This window comes from Equus caballus, chromosome 24 (genome assembly GCF_041296265.1).
Source record: "Equus caballus isolate H_3958 breed thoroughbred chromosome 24, TB-T2T, whole genome shotgun sequence".
NCBI classification, from domain to species: Eukaryota; Metazoa; Chordata; class Mammalia; order Perissodactyla; family Equidae; genus Equus; species Equus caballus.
In genome coordinates this window covers 21347488-21365160 of record NC_091707.1, presented here as the reverse complement: position 1 = coordinate 21365160, position 17673 = coordinate 21347488, and the positions used below count along the sequence as shown (strand labels likewise).

General features: G+C 42.0%; 1 long non-coding RNA gene across 1 annotated transcript; it reads right to left on the bottom strand.

Moving 5' to 3' along the window:
* Positions 1-4575: 4575 nt before the first annotated feature.
* Positions 4576-5104, bottom strand: LOC138920563 (uncharacterized). The gene is made up of 2 exons (XR_011431963.1): positions 4986-5104; positions 4576-4868 (listed from the first exon to the last, which is right to left on the bottom strand). It is a non-coding gene; the product is annotated as an uncharacterized lncRNA (long non-coding RNA).
* Between the last annotated feature and the right edge of the window lie 12569 nt (positions 5105-17673).

Sequence of the window (17673 nt, the reverse complement as noted above, 5' to 3'; positions counted from 1 at the left end):
CCCTCTACCTAAAAATGGTTAATTTGTAAGCCAAAATGTGGGGGAAAGTCTCCCAGAGCTGAGAGAGAATTTGAACATTGTCCAGGCAACCCTGCATTAGCCAAGACCCCGCGTTACTCAAAAACCCTCTTGGAACTACTTTCAGTGGGAGAAGAAAACTTCCTGGCTCATGAAACCAAACTTCCAGAAGACAAGGGTGGAAGTGGCTTTAGGAACTAGTAGGACTGGGGACTTAAACATGGTCAGAACTCTTACCTTAACTCTGGCAGTTCCAGGCTTCGATCTCAGCTCTGGGATGTTCCAGTTTGTTTTTCCATCTGTATTATGGGAATATTAACTTTCCCATCTACCTCACAGAGTTATTATCAACTGAGAAAATACATGAGCAGGGGTACTGATGACATTTGTTTTGAAAATGGGAATTTATTCCAATTAGATTGATGTATTACAGGACAATTTGAGCAAAATGCACATTTCTCACAGGCAATTTTGTCTGTGAGAAAAATTAGGTTAACGTAGAAAACACACCCAGCTGAACTGAGTCTTGTAGGAATTCATAAAACCCGCATATGCACATGCTTCACCATCTACCCCGGGCCTTTAAGCTGCGTTTCCTCCCATCCTACTTATCCTAACCAAGTGTGTTATCCTACAAACTTGTGTTTCCCTGTTCTTTCACATTTGTGAGCTTTCCTATATTAAAAAAAAAAAAAAAAACTCGTTCAACATCTGAAACATGTCTAAGTACCCTGATTCAAAAACACCAAAGAGGTCATAAGAAAGGAAAGCAAGGGGCCAGCCCCTGGCCTAGTAGTTGAGTTAGGTGTGCTCCACTTGAGCAGGCCGGCTTTGGTTCTGGGAACTGGACCTACACCATTCATCCGCAGCCATGCTGTGGCAGTGACCCACATACAAAATAGGGGAAGACTGGCATAGACATTAGCTCAGGGCCAATCTTCCTTGGGCCAAAAAAAAAAAAAGGAAAGGAAAGCTTTAGGTATTGAGGAGAAGCTTGAAGTAAAAAAGCATTTTGAAAGAATCAAGAGACCACATGGGATTCCCCAAGGAATGGGCACAAAGGAACCATGATACAGTGATAACAAAAGAAATGTCTATGGATGGAACGACTCCAAGTGCTGAGAAGTTGATGAGAATTAGGCCTGAAGAAATAGAAGAGATGGAAAGATGAGCATTGTTGAGATTGAAAACGAGTGAAAAATGGGTTAGCCCTTTTCTCACAAAGAGAAAGCACTATCTACATACAAAGACCTTCATGGAAATGCCAAATTCCTCAGACGTGGCACCTTTTAGTGATATGAGTGGCTGGTTTCAAACATCACTACAATTTCCAAAGCCTCCAGCTGTTGGGCAAAACCCCAAGTGCAGATGAGAAGCCCGTGAAAGAATTTCCAGCAGGGGTACAGAAAAAGAAGACTACACCTTGAATCAAATTTTCAGTTTTGCTGAAGCAGGTATCTGTGATAATGCATGCTTCAAAGAGCCTATATTTCACAGACAGAAAAACAAGCTCCAGGATTTAAAACTGCCAATTTTGATAACCTTCCTTCTACCACTTCATAGTAACTCGCAAGCTGCAGCACCCCCTTCCACAAGCAAACTTCAGGTCGTGTTCAAGATAAAGTGTGCAAAATTTGTATGTTTTTTAATCATTTAACATGTATAAGACTCTGCCACCATTTTTTTTTTAAAGATTTTAATTTATTTCCTTTTTCTCCCCAAAGCCCCCAGGTACATAGTTGTATATTCTTCGTTGTGGGTCCTTCTAGTTGTGGCATGTGGGACGCTGCCTCAGCGTGGTTTGATAAGCAGTGCCACGTCTGCGCCCAGGATTCGAACCAACGAAACCCTGGGCCACCTCCGGCAGAGCGCGCAAACTTAACCACTCAGCCACGGGGCCAGCCCCTGCCACCATTTTTATTAGATTCCTTTTTTTATGTCACTGGCAAAGTTTTTGGGTATTCCACACTTGGTCCCATTTTTCTCTGAGCCATGCGGTTTTGATTGTGCGATTTTGCATAGCAAGGTGAGTTTTAGGAATGTGTATGTCGTGTGATAGCAGAACTGACTGTGCTATAATGGAGTATATAAATGTCCTAGGATGTCACTATTGGGATCTTTTACTTCCCATACGTTTCTCCCTCAACCATGGTTGGGCTACCCATAGGTGACGGGCATGACCTCCTAAATTAAACTGGTCTCTCCCCTCTGGGCCCCAGGACCAGAACCTCCCAAGCTCCTCTTCACCCCTTGAGACCCTCATGGCTAAATCAAATATCTTGACAACTCTATTCTGTGCAGCTACTATTTGAAGGACTCTCCAGAAATCCCATTTGTCCTCTAGCAGCAAGTTCTTTCATCTTTAGCTCCATCAGTCTCGTCCTTTCTCTCTTGAGGCTGCCTGCTAGAAGCTTTGTATATCTGTGTAGTTCCTACTGTTTATTTTCCACTGAACAAACACCTCCTCCCCTTCTCCATCATCAGGTGCTGCTGGCTGAGTTGTCAGGACCTAATCAAAGTTGGTGCCCTTTCCTAGGCAATCCAGGGAGCAGCCGCTGAAAGCTAGCGCAGCACTGTGCGACACAGACACACGCTCTCTGGAGGAGCCTGGGTTGTGGGCTGGGCATCTGCAGCAGTCCTTGGGCTGTTCTGGAAGGCTTGGCTCTTCTGCAGGACTCTAAGACCAGCCCTGCAGGAGGTGAGGTGAGGCACGTGGGATGGAAATCAGACCCATAGCCACCTTGAAAACCACATTTTAACCACTGCCGTTTGTGAACCACTTTTCCTGGGGAATTTTATTATTCTTTCCTGACTACCTAACACATGTCAGAGTCTGAAGAGTTAAGGAAATCCCCCACTGTGTAAGCTTTATTTTACTTTAAAAAGTGAGTTTCTAGCCTTTCCTGTTTCTAAACTCCAGTAGCTTTGTCTACATAAGAACACCGCTGTGCAGCTCAGCTAAGACAACCTCAGAAAGAAAGGTGTAAATTATGTCACTCCAATGAGGCAGAAACTTCAAAACTGTTTCAGTACTAAACAGACTAAAGATGGAGATCAATAGAAGCCTCCTGAAATCTGACTTTCTTTAACCCCCTTACTTGAGCTGAATTGCATGTGGTTTAGGAGTGGTTTTCAAGGGGATAACATTGAACTTGACTAGCAATTCGGAGAATAGCATTTGATTCCAGATTCATCTCCTGACTTCTCAGCACGTGGATACTTCAGCTCTAAATCACAGACCACAGTAACATAATGCCAACCAGTATCTGCTGCCAAGTGAGAAAGGTAGTGTTTACAGCCTGAAGGAAGTGCCCACGTTGGGAAGGGCAGCTGTGCAGAAACATTTGAACGAGAAGTGCATTGCTTTTAAATCAAGGTCAGACATCTCCCCTGAAGGTCAAGGATCTGCCTAGGAACATTTCTGCTCAGAAATGGTAGAGTCCCATACGAAAGAGCACGCTTTGGTGCCAGGCTGCCTGGGTGTGACCCTGACCTTCAGGAAGTCACTTTCTGTCCTCTATTTCCTTTAACTGTTATGTAAGTATCGTAGTAACACCTGGCTCATAGGTCATTATAGAAATTCAATGGAGGGACTGGCCTGGTGGTGTAGTGGTTAAGTTCATGTGCTTCGCTTTGGCAGCCTGGGCTTTGCAGGTTCGGATCCCGGGTGCAGACCTACGCATCGCTTATCAAGCCATGCTGTGGCAGGTGTCCCACACATAAAGTAGAGGAAGATGGAAATGGATGTTAGCTCAGGGCCAGTCTTCCTCAAAGAAAAAAAAACTTCAAAAAAAATTCAATGGAGAGTTCATGGAAAACATCAGGTGCCTAGTGCTCACTCACTAAATGTTTGCTATTTTTAACCATCTCAAACTGCATTGTGAACAGTCTAGAAGAACACATAGTTTTATTCAAAAGTATTCACTATGGTTATTTGTTTAAAAGGTGTAATTCTCTAAATAATAGTACCTTTCTCATAAAGTTGTAGTAAAGATTAAATGAGTTAATACACGTAGGGTACGTGGTACACAGTGGGCACTCAATAAATGTTGCCTGTTATTGACCATCTCAAGCTGTGTATGACGAGCTCTAGGGTAATATTTGAAGAATACTAAAAAATATTTATTGTTGTTATTTTATAAAAGGTGTAACCCTCAGTCCTTTCTGCCAATTTGGGTCCAAATATAGGCTGTGGTTCTGAAAAATGACTTTTTTTAAACCCTGAGTTCATGAGGTCATACTTAACGGAATCACAACCGAATGTTCATTGTTTATGTTGAAAGAGAAGAGGGAACACACAGAGAGCAGAAATCTATAGAAAATACATCGAGTCCCCTAAGAATTCGCTGGGCTCTCCCTCCCTTCTGTGGGAGGCCTGCAGGCCTAGCCCGGGGCAGCGGCATGCTAGCGCTGCTCCTACTGGCCTGCCAGAGCTGATCTTGCACGTTTCTTCCCAACTCCTCTTTCAGTGACTCCTTGTTCAGGTTGAGAGCCTGAAATTGATGACGGTGAGAGTGTTTACACCACGAAAATTGGCCAGTGCTACAAATCAGAGACTTTTTTTTCTGGACAGCTATTTGTTAAACATTTACTAGCACATACTGCATGGTGGTGCCAGAAACTTTGTTCCCTCTTGTATGAAGCCTCTTTGCAGAGATCCTCTGCAGGCTAGGGACCATCTGCCACCCCTGCTGCTGTCTTCCCTGTGAGGGGCCTATTGCCATCTGGCCCTCTGTGGAGCTGAAGTCCTCCTGGTGGGCTGCCTGCCTTTTCCACAGGAGAGGGGGAGGCAGGATGACTCTTCCTCTTGCCGCTTTATCCTCTCCGTCGCCGCAATGCTAACACACAACCTGCAAAGACAGATGAATTTCTTTACTTGTAGGTTATATACTTTTAGAAAGAAATGATCACATAAGAGAGGCACAAAGGCTGAAATCGAATCCCCTCCCCTGGGAAACCACACCTACCCCACCCGTGGGAAGAGGTCTCCCTCTGGGAATGCTGACTGAGAGCTGCAGTTTGATGAATCCCTCCCCGACGACCTCAGCAGAGTGGACAGGAACGTTCATTGCCACTTCTAAGCCTGGGGAGACAATGGAGACACGTAGGGGTATCTGTAACTTCATGGATGAGGGTGGACGTGAATCCTTGAATGTGGTTTACTTTGCAACATTCCCACCAGTTGAGAGAGATACAGAGCTAATTTTCATACTTTCTGACCCCTTAAGGTAGGTACATCTCCAAATACAAATCTTAATTTTTCTCAGAAACAGTACAACCTAAACCAGTGTTTCTCAGCTGTGATTATATGTTAGAATGACCAGGAAGTTTCGTTAAAATACCGATGCCTAGAGTTGGATTTGGGTCTAAGACTCCGCAGGTGAATCTGATGCACAGCCAGGCTTGGAAACCAGCGGTCTAAATCCACAACAAGGGCCAGCAGTTTCCTAGTCAGCAGGCTTGGTCTTGGTGCAGCGGCCTCTATTCTTACGTCACAGCACTCTCTTGATTACCAGGGCAAAGAATTGGTCTTGATTAAATTATATCAGTTTAGCAGTCCCCCCCGATTGGAGTGGGAGGGAGAGGAAGAGAAAGATCACCAGTCCTCCCAACATGCAGTTTAGTCATTAACCTTTCCATTTTACCTAGTCATTCAGACTCAAACGTTTTAACTGCTAAAAGATAGCACAGGTGATCGATTTGAGTTTTGTCTCTTTTTCCTGTCTTTTCTCCCTTTGAGGCCCTAATCATCACAATTACAAAGAGAACCAGTAGAAAAGACTAGAAAAAAAACATGAAGACCTGCTTAATCAGCAACTTGAATACTGCCATGGTTACCAGTAACTGTCCTTCACCAGCATGTGCCTGCCCTTGGCTGGACAGATGGAGGGAGTTTCTTTACCTACCAACAGCCTTCCCAGGAAAAGAAATGTCGTTGGTCCAGGGCACCCCAAACAGAATTTTGCGTGTCTCAGTTCCATTGACAACTGCCTCTGGAAATTTCTGTCGCCATTCCTCCCAAACTAGTAGGAATTTCTCCTCCTGAGACCTTTGCCCAGAATTCATGGAGTTCTTTGTTGAGTTCGTTGGGGTCTACATTCCCTTCCCTTCCATGACCATCGCAGTCCAGACTCAGCGTTAGGCTCCCCTCGACAGGGAGTTGGGTGAGGGGAGAGAACGAGATTTGTCCCAACAGAGCCAGTATTGGAGTAGAGAGAGAAAAGAAATTGAAGATGGAAACCCTGAGATCAAGGAGGAGAAGTGGAGCTGAAAATAAGAGAGATTTGCTGCATGCATGAATGAGATCCACCCACAATGGGTGCCACAGCAGAAGACACTGGGTTCCAGTCAAAAGGAGGCTTGGGGGCCTACTCAATATAGACTTGGGCTATTGTCAACTGTTCACAGAATCTCTCATTTCTCTGACAATTGATTTCATTTCCAGAAAAAAAAAGAACATGAAAACTTTCCTATCAGTGTGACAGTTGAGGTATAAATACTGAGAATAGATACGTATTTGTGAAGACAAACCAAGTGTTTTGTTTCCTATGTAAAATTTAAACAAAGCACCAAAACAAAAACGTTTCAATTTGGAATGCAGTCTGAGTTCCGTGAATGTTTTGAAATGGCTTGTCCGATATTTAAATCCAGCCCTAAACCTGGATTATTTAAAACTATTTAAAATTTAAATAATTTAAAATTATTAAAATTTTGGGTAAATTTGAGGGATATTTTATTCATATATTTCTGATCCGTTTGCATGCAACTCATCAAAACAATATTTAAATGCTACTTCACTTCAAGAAATCTTTACAGAATCAAAAAACCAGGAAGTCCTATTTTACAAAGAGTAAACAAATTTAAACACCAAACTGTTCTCATTTGGTGGGATTAGCCTAGACCAAAGAGATTGAATGAATTCTAAACTTGGCAAAGTATAACCCTCCCTCCCTCCCAGACTTATTCTGTCTTACGCAAAAAGCCACGAAGCGCTCATAGGAGAAAAATTTGAACTGTATCCTTGATTTGCTCAAACAAAGCTTTCTTCATCTCGAACTAGAGCAGAAACTTTAAAAGCACGAAAAGTTTCTGTTCTTTGTGTTATGGTTTCAGTCTCAGTTTCTCATGGGATTCCACAGCACTAACCAGTTTTATCGCTTTGCTGGAGCTCAGGCCTCCTGAGGAAGAGAGAGTCCCAGCACGGGCCACTCTCGTAGGAGAGTGCTGAAGGGTTTTATTCATTGACTGCAGGGCCTGCAACAGCAATCATTTACTTTGCATAAATTGTAGTGATCATGTAAACTGCCTTGTTATACTGAAAGGGGAAGTATATAAAATCCCTAAATTGTTTTCCACAATGGCTAACTAACTAACCTTATTTTTTTCTCCTGTCATTCAGCTTTTCCACAGGGAAAGAATCACATGTGAAATGCTGGCATTGCAAATACCAATAAGTTTAAGTAAAGCTCACTTTTAGATTAACCAGATGACCATAAACTTTTGAATTCTTAGTCTCTTTGAAACTCCACAAGATCCAAGCACAAAAACATTAGACTTCAGTACAAGATGTAATAAGAAATGACAACTTCAGAGGACCAGCCAAAAGGCTGGAAGGAAAGGAGACACAAAGATGGGTGTGAAGTAACAGATTCTTTTTTTTTTTTAAAGATTGGCACCTGAGCTAACAACTTGCCAATCCTTTTTTTTTTTGCTTTTTCTCCCCAAATCCCCCCAGTAGATAGTTGTATACTTTTAGTTGTGGGTCCTTCTAGTTGTGGCATGTGGGATGCCACCTCAACATGGCCTGATGAGTGGTGCCTTGTCCGCGCTCAGGATCCAAACCGGCGAAACCCCGGGCTGCCGAAGCAGAGTGTGCGAACTTAACCACTTGGCCACGGGGCCGACCCCAACAGATTCTTTATCAAGGGTGATTTTGTTAAGCTCCAACAATGGGTAGCTTCTATTAGAATCAAATTCAATATCCCAGATTGATTTTGTTAATCACTCCAATTCTTCACCTTTCCCTGCATCCACACAATTTGCAGCTTCCCGATTGTCACCTCTGGTGTGAAGCCCCGTACCTAGACTCTTAAAAAAATCAGCTCTATTGAGTTATAACTTATATACAACAAAATTCACCCATTTTTAAATGTATAGTTTGATGAGGGTGATAGATGTACAGTTGTTTAACCACCACCACAATCAAGATGAAGAACATTTGCATCTCTCATAAGGGACTCTTACACGCCTGCGCATCTCATTTCACCATTTCCAGCCCCAGGCAATGACTAATCTGGTTTCTGTTGCGTAGCTTTTCTTTTCTAGAATTTCATACACGTCCAATCATACAGCATGTAGTCTTCCACATCTGACTTCTTTTGCTTACCATAATGCTTTTGAGTTTTACCATATTGTTGCATGAATGAGTTCATTTCTTTTTGTTGCTGAGAAGTATTCAATTGTTACGAAATACTGAAATTTGTTTATCCATTCACCAGTGAATAGATATTTGGATTGTTTTCAGCTTTTGGCTACTGTAAATGAAGTTGCTATGAACATTCATGTACATATCTTTGCGCAGACATGTTTTTATTTTTCTTGCGTAAATATCTAAGGACTGAATTTCTGTGTCATATGATAAGCATGCAATTTTATAAAAAACTGACAAACTATTTTCCGAAGGACCGTACCATTTCACATTTCCCATCAGTAATGGAAGAGAGTTCCATTTGCTCCACATTCTCACCAGCGTGTGGTATTACAAGTGTTTTTAATTTTGGTCATTCTAGTGCACGTGTAGCAATACCTCATTGTGTTTAATTTGCATTTCCCTAATGATGAATGATGTTGAGCATTTTTTTATCTCCTTAATTATCATTTATACATTTTCTTTGGCAAACTGTCTGTTCAAATCTTTTGCCCATTTGTTTCTCATTTATTACTGAGTTGTAAGAGTTCTTTATATATTCTGGCTATAAGTCCTTTATAATATACATGTTTTACAAATGTTTTCTCCAAGTCTTGGCTTGCCTTGTCATTTTCTTGACAGCGTTTTTTGAAGGACAAAAGTTTTATAGTTTTGAAGAAGTCCAGTTTATCAATTTTTATCTTTCAAGATTTGTACTTTTTGTATTCTAAGAAATCTTTGCCTAACTCATTTCAATTTTTTGAAATATATTTTCTTCTAGAAGTTTTATAGTTTAGCTCTTACATTTGGGCCTATTATCCATTTAAAATAAATTTTGTATATGGTATGAGATAAGGGTCAAGGTTCATTTTATTTCCCTGTGGACATCAACTGTTTTTTTGAAAAGACTCTCTTGTCTCCATTGGATTACATGGGCACCATTTTTGAAAACAGGTTGACCATACATGTGTGGGTCTATTTCTAGATTCCCTATTCTATGGTTCTACCTGTCTGTCCTTAGATCCATACTGTACTGCCTAAATTATGTAGCTTTATAGTAAGTCTTGGAACCAGGCAGTGTAATTCCTCCAAACTTGTCCTTCTTTATCAAAATAGTTTTGACAATTCTAGGTTCTTCACATTTGGATACAATTTTTAAAATAACTGTCAATTTCTACAAAAAATCTTCTGGAATTTTGATTGGGATCATGTTGATTCTATAGATTAGTTTGGGAAGAACTGAAATTTTAACATTGAGTTTTCTGACCCATCAATATGGTGTATCTCTCCATTAATTTAAGTCTCTCTTTAATTCCTCTCCACAGAGTTTTATGTTTAGCATACAGATGTGGCCCATATTTAGTTAAATTTATCCATAAGTATTTCGTGTTTTTTAGATGCCATTGTAAATGTTGTGTTTTAAAATTTCGATTTTCGTTTCTTTGTGACTAAAATAAAGATATAATTTATTTTTGTTTAATGAATTTACATGCTTCTGCCTTGCTATACTCACTTATTCGTTCTTGTAACTTTTTTGTAGATCCTTTAGCGATTTTCACATGACAATCATGTTGTCTGTATAAAGACAGTTTTACTTCCTTTTGTCCAATCTTTATGATTCCCCTTCACCAAGAATCTCCACTAAAATGTTGAATACAAGTAGTAAGAGAAGTAAGACAGGACATGATCTTAGAGTAAATCATTCAGTCTTTTACCATCAAGTATGATGCTTACTGTAGGTTTCCCACACCTGGCTTTTTATACCTAATTTGCTGAGGTTTTATCATGAATGATTGTTGAATCTTGTCAAATGCATTATCGGCATCTATTGAGATGATCATTTAATTTTACTTTTCAGTCTGTTTATGGTGAATTACATGCATTTCTTTTTAGTATTAAACCAACCTTGCATTCTTGAGATAAATATGACTTGTTCATGATGTGTTACCTTTTTAGTATATTGATAAATTTGATTTGCTCAAATTCTGCTAAATATTTTTTGGACTATGCCATGAGGGAAACTGATCTTTGTTTTCTTATCTTGTAATATCTTTGGTTTTGGTATTAGGGTAAAGTTACCTTCATAAAATAGGTTGGGAAGTTATCCCAGCTGAATTGGTAATAGTTATCCCTTAACATCAGGTTCACCAGTGAAGCCATCGACACCTGGATTTTTCTTTGTGAGAAAGATTTTAGGTACAAATTCAATTTCTTTATAGATAAAGGATTATTGACGTTATCTATTCCTTCTTGAATGAGTTTTAGTAGTTCGTGTCTTTCAAAGAATTTGTCCTATTATCTAAATTGTTGAATTTATTGGCATAAAACTGTTTATAATATTCTTTTACGATACTTTTTTGTTTATTAAGTAATAAATAACATAGAGGAAAATTTGTCCTTTTTAGGTAAACTGTTCTTTGAATTTTGACAAACTCATGCAGTATTTAATCACCACTATAATCAACACATAAAACATTTCCATCACCCCCCAAAATTCCCGCGTGCTTCTTTGGAGTCATTTCTATCCCTCCAGGTATAGATTCCTTGCAACCAATGGTCTGATTTCTATCCTGATAGCTTTGTTTTTTCCAATTGTCATATAAATGGAGTCACATAATACCTAGTCTTTTGAATCTGCCTTCTTTCAACTTAGCATGCGGTCGTACGTACAGCCGTCCATTCATTTTCATTGCTGAGCAGTATTCCATTGAATTGATGCACCAAAATTCGGTTATGTGTTCACCAGTCAGAGGAGATTTGGCTTGTTTCCAGCTTTGCCAATTGAGAATAAAGGTACTATAAACATTTTGCACAGGTTTTTGTGAAGACATATGCTTTCATTTATCTTGCGTAAATATCTAGGACTTTTTGGTTCATGTTTTTTGAAGCTCTCCTATTAGGTTCATTCTCATTTAGGATTGTTATGTCTTTCTGATGAATTACTCCTCTATCATTAAGAAATGTCCCTCTTTGGGGCTGGCCCCGTGGCCGAGTGGTTAAGTTCGCGCGCTCCGCTGCAGGCGGCCCAGTGTTTCGTTAGTTCGAATCCTGGGCGCGGACATGGCACTACTCATCAGACCACGCTGAGGCAGCGTCCCACATGCCACAACTAGAAGAACCCACAACGAATGAAGAATACACAACTATGTACCGGGGGGCTTTGGGGAGAAAAAGGAAAAAATAAAATCTTTAAAAAAAAAAAAAAAAAAGAAATGTCCCTCTTTGTCTCTGGTATTATTTCTTCTGTTGTGAACCAATCTACTGAGTTCATGGAATAGTCCTTTAAAAAAACCCCGGAGGTTTCTGGAAGGTCTTTCACCCTGAAGAGTGAATTGCGATCATGGTTATCTTAGTATTTCAGGCTGGGGCTAGAAAGCAATGCTTGAATCACCCTCAGATCAGAGCCTAGCCAAGGAGAAATCCAGTTGGCAAGAAGGTGCTGGATCGCCTTAAAATATTTTCAAAATATCACAATCTTGAGTCTCCTCAAACCAACAGGAAATTAAAATCCATTGAAAACTCCTATATCAAGGTTCACAAACCAGAATGAGTCAAAAACAAAATGATGAAACATCAAGACTGATTTGTGAGGTTTTGGCTTGTGAACTTTTTGCTTACTCCCTATCTATCTTTTTCTTTCTTCTGTAATCCTCAATTTCTTCTAAACTTTTTGCAAATTCATGTAAATCATGCCTGGCTGTGCCCACGATTTCCACAAACATTGAGGGTGGAAAACTGTCCTAATGTCCTCTGTCATTCCTCCCTCCGTCCTTCCTTCTCCTTGTCTCTTGTTCCCCCTTTTCTTTCTTCCCTGTTACTAAACATTTATTCACCAAGTGCCCACTGTGCAAAAACTGCAGTTGCTCTCGAAATTTTTGATCATGACCCATAGTAGGAAACCCATTTTTATATCAAAGCCCAGCTCTCTCTCCCTCTCTGTCTGTCTGTCTGTCTCTCTCTCTCACACACGCACACATACACACACACACAAATAAACACACATCTCAGTAGATAACTCTTGTCTTTGATAAGTGTATTAATCTGCTTGGGCTGCTAGGAAAAAATACCACGGCATGGGGGGCTTAAACAACAGACAGTGTCCTCTGCAAGATGGGGTAGTGACGGCACCAACCTCGGGTGGTTGTCTGAGAGTTAACTGAGAGATCTTTAAGGTAGTTAGAACAGGGTCTGGACAGTATACACTATAAAAGAGTATGTTAACTAAAAGCATCACTGCTCCCATTTATTAAACACTTTCTATATTGGCTACTGTGCTAACTGCTTGAGGTACGTTATCTAATTTGATCCTCACATCAACATAATGCAGTAGGATTATTATCTCAAAGAAAGAAAAACTGCTATTTAGAAAACTTAAATAATTTTCTCAACAGAAGGCAGTTAGTAAATCACAAAGTTGAGACTGAAAAGTGATAGTTTTAACCATTATGCTAAACTCAGATGATTCTGGTTTATAATTACGTAAAATATTTGCTTGATTCCAGAGTCAAATGTACAAGTTTCTCTTCTATCTCTGTCCCTTCCATCCTACTCTCCTCTTTCCTCTATAGTAACTACTTTTTAAACATTTTGTTTCTTTTTTAAAAATTATGAGCGTATATGTGTGTATTTTTATATGTACATATACTCCTCTTCTTAGATAAATGGTAGCAAAAAATATATATATTTTTCCCACCTTTTTTCTTTTTGTCCCTTAATTTATACACCCTGAGATCACACCTCATCTTCCTTCTTTGCTGCGGTTGCAAAGTGTTCCATTGTGTGCCTGCACCATAGTCTACCCAACCAGCCTGCCACTGATGGGCGTTCAGGGCGTTCCAGTCTTTGCTTTACAGATGGTGCTGCAATGAATAGCTTTGTGCATACACCTTTTCCAGTTTATTTTGGGACAGATCTCCGGAAATGGGATTGCTCGGTCAAAGGGGAAGAGCAGACACGCTTTTGCTGGATCTTGCCAAGTCCCCTTCTACAGGGGTTGTGCCATTTAGTGCTCCTTCGGAAATGTGCCCAGGTCCTCACAGTCTTTTCAAGGAACTGTATTTTCAAATTCTGGGATTTTTGCCAAGCGGATTTTTTAAAAATAACTTTTTTTCTTGTTAGAGAAATAATGTGTATTCTTTGAAGACATTTTGGGGAAAAATGCACACTATCCAATTCTCAGCAACCCCTTTTCCTGGGATCACTTTGCCCTTAAGTGTGTAAAGCTAGTGCCTCCAACCCACTCAAGTGGGAGATTCAGGGGCCTTGCCAGTGTCTCTATGTATTAATGGAGAGCTGCCCTGTCTCTGGGTCGTGCTGGGCTTCAGGGTCCACAAATCCTCAAAGTCCGCCATGCCCGTTCTCCACACCAAGCACATCCTTCATCTTCATCACATCCAGTCTCTTTCTGCCCTAAAAACCCGCAATCCAAGGCTGTGGATGGATCAGACTTTACCGAAGTTGTGGCAGCGCAGAGGGTGGGGGTATATTGTACAGCACCAGTCAACAAGCTTCAGGGGCACGGTAGACAACGCTGGTCCCTGGTCTATGCCTTCCCCCTCCCCACCCCCGCCACCAACCCGAGGACTTCTTACTGCCAGAGCCCTGGTCCGCATTGGACTCGCTGTGCTCTTTTCTCAAATACCTTCATTGCTTCCTTCCCGCTAGGACGCCCAGCAAACCCAAACTCCTTCTCACTTTACTACACAAAGAATTTCAGTTTCCATTGTCACACCAGCTCACCCTGGTTTGGGTTTTTGCACATAAAATGACCCATTTCAGTGTTTTGATTACCAAAAACAGTTTTCATCCAAAAAGAAGTTCCACCAGCATAAAAATTCATTTCCCTCCCAATTAATTTTTTTAAATATCAAAAGTGAAACTAAAAGCACCCATAATCCCATCCCCTAGATTAATAATATTAACAGACTGGTATATATCTATTCAGGGTTGCCCCCTAGGGTGTGTGAGGTACCAGGCAAATATTTTTTGCAAGACCCCTATCTATATGAAATATTTGAGTCATCTCAAATCAGCAAGTCAATACCATTCTGGCTGCCCAATGTCAAGCAATGCCATGAAAAAGATACCTTGCCAGCCAGTAGGAACAATCTTCTCTCTAGGGTGCTCTCTTGAAACTGGGGCCCAGCTAAGATAACCCCATAAACATGAATCCCAGAGCTCCCCAGGGCATCTGGTTGACCCCATGCACATGGGGTAGGAGATGGCACAGTGTCAAGGTGTCCCAAAGGGAAGAAGCATGGACCAGGGCCCACAAGGATCCCAGTCCAGGATCAAGGTGCCCCACTTGGACATCACTGCTTGTTCTGTCTATCCCAGACACCAAACAAGGACACCCTTGGAGAAAGGCACTTAAAGTGAGGAGAGTAGGCTGAGGCATGAGGCTCTGTACGGGGCCCTGCTTGCTTCGTCTGCAGTTGAAATTGTATCTGCTAACAGAATAATGTAGACCGTTGCCAGGACCTCATCTCCAGCAATTCTAATCCAATTGGTGTGGAGCAGAACTCACATACCCTCTTTAAAAGCTGCCCAAGTGATTCTAATATGGCATCAGGGTTGAGAGCCGTTCAACTCAATAGTGTTTAAGCTCCTTGCATCTCCCTTCCCGAGAAACCAAGATTAAAATATAGAAGGAATTGGCCCCAAGTCACCCAGTGGGCCGTGCCTAGAGCCCAGATACCCTGCACGTGCCCACACCCCATGCTACGTGCCTGCAGAGGTTGAACACGCAGGCAGCTCAGTGCCCTCTGCCTACTGTGACCTGAGAATTCCTGTCTTCTCTTTTGTTAAAGTTTTTAGGTACTGTTTCTACCATTAATATCTCTGCTGTTGCTGGTTGTTAACCTTTATGCTATCGAGAGCCAAAAGTGTGCTCACCGATAGCTGGGAAGCATCTTAATAAAGACCCAGCCTTTTCAACTAATCGGCACTCCTCATTTCCTCTGGTCCAACTGGCTGAGACAAAACCCAGAGTATGGCTTGTTCTTTCTGTAATTAGTGTGACTCCGTGAAGAAGTGCAGGTGATGTGACTTCCAGGCCTGGTCCCCACGGGGCTGAACCAAGATTCCAAGCAAAGAGGAGAGGAGAGCGCATACATCTCCCTCTACTGACATCCAATCATAGGACTGGTGGCTGACAGCTGATGTGTCTGGTTCAGACATTGTAGCTCAAGCTGGGGTTTTGATTCCTTTGAACAATCCACACATAAGGAAAGGAAAACACTGATATGATTTTCTTCGACACTTTCCCCCAAGTTCCTTTTCCATTATTATTGTTAGAAATTCCAGAAAGAAAAACACCAAATTAAGCATTACATACATTCCTCTCTGAAGAGAACTGGGTGTGTAGGTTTTGGGTTTCTGACTAAATTCTTGAATACCAAGTTACTTGGTAACCCAGGAAAAACCATGGAAACTCCATGGTTAGCTTTTCTAGCTATAAAATGGGGTCAACACGTTAATTTCAAAAACCAAGCTACTAACTCTAGCCTTGCTTGAGTTTTCCTAATTGGATGTGGGGACGGTTAACAAAGATGTGGACTCTCCTCATAGAAGCTAAAGTGAGCTAGAATGTCAGTCAGGGTCCTGGCAGGAAGCACATGGCGCACTCAGAAGGGGTGACTGAAGAGAGTTCACAAGTGGACACTTTGCAGGGGTGTGGGTCAACCTACAAAGGATGAAGCAGCACCTGCGGCTAACGGCACACCGTGTCTTCCCATCCTCGGGCCTGAAAGGACAAGGAGAGGACGTAGTTCTGGAATTGGGTGAGACCTGTCATCGTGGGAGCTGTGGTCTTCAGTGGAGGGATGCAGCCATTGCCAACCCACAGCCTGGCAGGAAGGGATGGGGGAGTAAACACCCCAGCCTCACTCTCCCCAGTCCTGTGAGCCCCTGGTGTTCCTCCCTTCGACTGAACCCAGAAGGAAATGAGGGCAGAGGAGCCCGGCTGCTGCAATCCACACAGCCCAACCCGGGGCACACAGCAGGGTGGAGAGGGGGCGGAGTGGGTCCAAGGGCAAACAGAGTGTCCAGGAGAGCCAGACAAACAGCCCCAAAGTCCCCAAAAAAGAACACAAATCTCCAAATATCATCTCCTTCAATGTTGCGTGGCTGTTAAACATGACTATGTACACAGAAGCACATGAAGAACCACACAGACGGACACATACTCCAATTACTATTATTATCAGCATTATTCAAAGGAGAATTAGACAACTCCATAACCACTGGAGGTCAGGGACTGAGCAAATCAAACAATTTAGCAACTGGAAGATACAGAGGCTGTTATCTGGCCGCCTCTCCTCCCTCCCTCCATGCTCTGCTGCATTTGGCCCGGTCTGCAACACCAAGGGGCCCCACTGGAAATTCCAACAGCGCAAGCCACAGTCTCTTTGCCTGCTCACTGTTGATTTTCCTTTCTCCTCAACTCCTGCGGGGTGGAATGTCAGCTGAGTGGCAGGGAGCCTGCTCACCAAGGGGCTGGATGATTGCTTTGGAAACCCATCCCTCTACTGGAATTTAATAAAAACCACCCTCCAGACGCAGGGCGGGGGCGTTGGCTCTTTAAATGATGCTTTTCTTTAAGACAAAAAAAAGAATCTATCTGTGCCAGTAAAAAAAAAGAAGAGAAAGAATCTAGTTATTCAAAGATAGAAGTAAAAATGGTTTTAATTTGTAACTTTGCTAATTTCATTCCTCTGCTCAAAACTCTTAGATGGCTATCATGGCTGAGGGAATAAATTTCAAATGCTTTATTCTGAGCTCTGGCCTCAGCTTTTCTTACCAAGACTCTCATTTCTCTCCTTCAATTATCCTTCTTCCATCAAAGTGATTGACTCAAAGGACATTTTCTGGGCAATTCCAGGAGTGTTTTCGCATACAGCTTTTTCACGCTTTAGACCAGCAGTTCTCAATCCAGGGCAATCTGCTGCTTAGGGGACATTTGGCAATACGTGGGGACATGTTTGGTTGTCACAGCTAGGGAGGGGCTAGTTACTGGCATCTAATAGGTGGAGTCCAGGGATATTGCTAAACATCCTACAAAGCAAGAGACAGCCTCTGACAACCAAGAGTTATGCAGCCCCGAATGTCAATAGTGTGGAGGTTGAGAAACCCTGGGGACTGAGCCTGGATGTCCTCCCACTCCCCACATAGAATTTCTGTCCATTCAGCAGGGTCTAGATCTGCATTGTCCGATGGAGTCGCCACTTATCACATGTGGCTGTTGAACC